Source organism: Meles meles, chromosome 5 (genome assembly GCF_922984935.1).
Source record: "Meles meles chromosome 5, mMelMel3.1 paternal haplotype, whole genome shotgun sequence".
NCBI lineage: Eukaryota > Metazoa > Chordata > Mammalia > Carnivora > Mustelidae > Meles > Meles meles.
Genome location: NC_060070.1, coordinates 50,897,288 through 50,901,834, shown reverse-complemented (window position 1 = coordinate 50,901,834; position 4,547 = coordinate 50,897,288). Strand labels below are relative to the sequence as shown.

Sequence of the window (4,547 nt, the reverse complement as noted above, 5' to 3'; positions counted from 1 at the left end):
AGTGCCTTTGAGATCATTTAATTCAGTCACGCATTAATTCACTAGATAATTCATTCCTTGGCTATTTAAAGACTGTCTTCCCGTCTTCCTCGATTCTCTTTTCTTCAGTATAACATCCTGAGTTTTTTTAACCTTTCTTTGTGATTTCCTGACTCCTCCATGTCTTGAATTGATGGCATCCCTCTTAAGACGGGTCATCCGGAGTACACCCATGTTCCAAGTGTGATCGGGCCAGCAGCATCCAATGGACTTGTTTGCTCCTTCAATGTCTATCCAGCAAAGGCCATAGTTGGTATGAACACGAAGTCTACTAAAACTTTTTCAGAGAATTTCTACATGAGCAATTATAAAGTCCATCTTCCCCAATTTGAATTCATTCTATTAATGCTTTGAATCCAAAGCAGGGTCTCTACAGCTATAACAATCTCTGATTCAGCTTCCAGCCTTTCTGTTAATCCTTATTAAGCCTTATCTCATTTGTTTTACTCTGTATCCAAGTCTGTCAAACTCATTTTGAATCTGTCCAGCAATATATTACATATATTCCGTTTTTTGTTTTGTTTTGTTTCCTTTCCTTATTGATAAGCAAGACTTCTCTATCTTTACTCATCTCTGAAAACCATCCTTGAGAGCCAGGAGTAGAAATTGTTTTACCATCTCTAGAGACCCAATCTGCTTTTTCACAAAGGACTGTATGGTATGGCATTTCATTGGTCACCCCCTCCCACTCATTTACCCCAACTCAGAGAAGTAAGACAGGCATCCTACCTACAAGCATAGTCAGTGGCTGAGGAGGACTCAACCCTGCATTTTCTACCCCAGAGTTTTAGTGCATTTCTCACCATCAGGCTCAGTAAAAAGAATACAAAGGCAAAAAGTGGAAGCAAAAACTAAAGAGGGGGTTTTCCTGAAAGGAAGAAAATGTAGTAAAAGAATGAAGTATCTAGTATCAGTTAGTGTTTACCTATCATTGACAAGCTCAGGGTCTATAAATAGAGTAATGGGTTGAATCTCTTGGGTTTATCCCTGTAAAGGCCACCCATGTCTGGCTCATTTATTTTGAATGTGGCTTCCAGAAAAATCATGGATAGGGGAGTCAAACTCCTGGGAGAATTGGTCAGCTGTGAATTTCAGAGACTCTAGTCACTATTATTATAAGATAGTGTCCTCCCTGGACTTCAGACTCCATACTTACAAGGTGAGGAAATTTAACTACTCGATGACACTGAAGTCCTCCTCCATCAACGTTTTTGATACAAAGATAGATTAATGTACCATCAAGGGGCAGTTTACAGTTTTTCCTTGCGATGCTGTTTAAGATAATCCGTGAAACATAGATTTGATATTTCCAGAGCATCTCTCTTCCTTGGTAGTTTTTTCATTTATCTCAACCTGACTCCCTGCTTTTTTCCTACACTCCTCAGGCACTGCTATACCCCCACTCAACATGCTTTCTGCCTCTGCATGCTCCCTGCTTTCCTGGGAAAATTGCTGCAACCCAACCTTAGGGCTAGGGGATCTGGAAGCCTCTCTACCTAGACTCACATGCTACTCAACGGTGAATTCTGCTACTTATTGCCAAGTGACACATTCAATCACCTAATTTCTTATAGCCTCAGTTCATTCATATAAAATGATGAATGCACATATACTAAAACTGGAACAATACAGAGAAAATTAGCATGGCCCCTGTGCAAGGATGACACTCAAATTCATGGAGCATTCCATATTTTTTTAGGATTTTATTTATTTATTAGACAGAGAGAGAGATCACAAGTAGGCAGAGAGGTAAGCAGAGAGAGAGGGAAAAGCAGGCTCCCTGCTGAGCAAAGAGTCCAATGCGGGGCTTGATCCCAGGACCATGAGATCATAACCTGAGCCAAAGGTGGAGGTTTAACCCACTGAGCCACCGAGGCACCCAGCATTCCATATTTTTATAACAATTATAAACTTATTAAATTTTTCTGGACAATGCATTTGGTTTTTTTAAAAAACAAGTAAATTTCTTGTTGATGGCAACAAAATAAAAAAATTAAATAAAAATAAAAGGATGATGGTTCTTACGAAACTGTTGGGAGAATATGTGGAATCAAGAGTATAGAGTCTTAAATGCATTGTCTAGTTCATAGAAAGCACAAACAGATGTTCACCAAAAAATACTTCATGTTTCTCTAATTTATCATTTCTCTGTATCTTAACCCTCTGGTCTCAGAGGAAGAGGAGTCTGTATTCTTTTTCTTAGGCTATCATAGCTATTTTTGTATTTCTACTGGCTTAAAACAAGAGGAATTACACATTCTTGTAGCAAAGTCTAGAGGGAGGATGGACTTCAGCCTCTCAGCATGCCCGAGGAACTGTGTTCTGTGCTCTCTTCTCTGCCCTTGCTGATAACTGCTTCACCTTAAGGTTAGGGCTCCTTAGGATCACAAGATAGATGGCTGCAGCAGTTCCAGAGCCACATGCTTCGTTTTGCACATTCAAGCAGAGAACAAAAATTGGTTCTAAAACTTTACTTGGAAGAGCAGAGAAGCTTCATTTTCAAAAGGCTGAAGAAAAAAAAAATCCCTCTCTCATTTTACTGGTCTAAATTAGATAAAATGCCTTCCCTAAACTCATAACTAAGGTCAGGTGTAAGTTCATGTTATTTTAATCTTGAACCCCATAACTCTGTTTCTAGAAACAGGGTGGAGTTGAATTTCTTTCCAATGCACATAGCAGTTGGAGTACCCTGGCAGAATGGTCTCATTGCATGATTCATATGGATTTCTCTTCTGGAACTGTGTTCTGTGGCTTTCTGTTCTGTGGCTTTCACATAAAATACAGTGGGAATAGAGCTTCCTGGAGTTAGTCATCTGGTGGGCTTGGACTTAGAAAGAAGTGGTTGAACTTAAGGGTAGTGACTGCAAGGAAGGTTACTAGATATTGGTTATATCATCACAAAGTCTACTTCGCCATGTGCCTTTGAGTCCATCTCTTCCTCCTTCCTATGGAATTTTTTCATGTTACTTTATCCTTTTTTTTTGAATTATCAACAGCTCCCTTTTTATTGGGTCACTTATGCTCATTTTTTTAATCCAAAATAATAGACAAAAAGTTAAACTAAAATTTAAAAATCAGCTTCCCCAAACCTGCTACTCTGCCAAACTGTTTCCCTACCACAGTTATTGAAAACACAATCTATCTTCATTGTCTCAACTTCGTCATCTTGCTTCTGCCTTAACCATACTCCCAAATCTACTCTCTGAATCATTTCTCTGTAAATGAATCCAAATGTCATTGATGGACTCCAACTTCTGTGATCACCACATCCTTCCTCCTTGAAATTTTCTCCTCCTTTTCGTCAATTTATTTGATCAAAATTTATCATGTATCTGCCACATGCCACACACTGGGATAAATACTGAGAATATAAAAATTAAAGAATTTAGTCCTTCCCCTCAAGGAGACTAATAAAGACTAGTGGGAAGACAGTCCTTGAAACAACAGCCGAAAGGCATAGTGGAGGCATGTGAGAGGAGTAGAGGAGTAAGCATCTAAATCAAGATGTGGAGTTTCAGAAAGAGATAATTCTTGGTCTGTTTTTAGGAAAAATTAAGGAGTTTATCCATTGGAAAATGTGTAAGACACAGGGAATATCATGGTGCAATCAGAGAACTACAGGGGGCTTGGTATGGTTGGGGGATGGTAGAGAATACAGGGGAAAGGCAAGAGGGGAAGTTGTTCAAGAAGGCAGAAGCCGTTTCAAGAGTTTTGCCAAAGTGACATGGATCATAGGTAGCCACAAAAAAGTGGGTAAATCATTTCTGTATGACAATGGAGGATGGAATAGGCAGGCAGGTGCCCAGAAGCTGGTGGACTGGCAAGAAGGGTGCTCAAGAATTTGGATAAAGATGTTGATGTTTCTGAACTACAATTATAATGGTTGGTGAAAAGAAAAGAAGGTAGAGTAAATTCAAAAGATAAAAATCTACAGCATTTAGCATGGGGTAGGAAGGGTGGAACGGTAAAGAATGGCAAAACTAACTGGGAAGAAAAATTCAATGATGTCAAATATAGCAGAGAGGTTAGTCAAGAAAAGGGCATTCTGTATATCCCTGGATTTCTTATTTGAGGTGCTTCCCAGTAATAGAACCAGAGCAGACCTCCCTACATTTTCCCCTTCACAACACCATGTAATCTCATAGGCTTCAACAATTGCAGCTATGGCATAACCCCAAATCTACATATCTGAGTCTGACTTTCTTCTCAAATCCCAACACCAATTTTCAGTTGCTTCTTCAGCATCTCTCCTGGGATGTACATGTATAAAACTCTTACTAAATTGAAATCATCATATTCTCTCTAAACTTATTACTTCTCTTTTTCCTAATCTGTTGATGGCTGCTGCTATCCTTCTAGTAGGAGAGTTTGCTGTCACCTTTGTACCCTTATTAGTCTATTCGCCCATCAAATATTGAGCACCTAAAATAAATCTTGGACTCCTCCATGCAGATATAGTAGATGACCTAAACAAAGTTTTGCCTAAATAGAGCTTTATTTAGTGAAGG

At 39.1% G+C, this 4,547-nt stretch overlaps 1 pseudogene; it reads left to right on the top strand.

Moving 5' to 3' along the window:
* Window positions 1-1,618: 1,618 nt before the first annotated feature.
* LOC123942857 lies at window positions 1,619-1,734 on the top strand (annotated as a pseudogene).
* The last annotated feature ends 2,813 nt before the right edge of the window (window positions 1,735-4,547 follow it).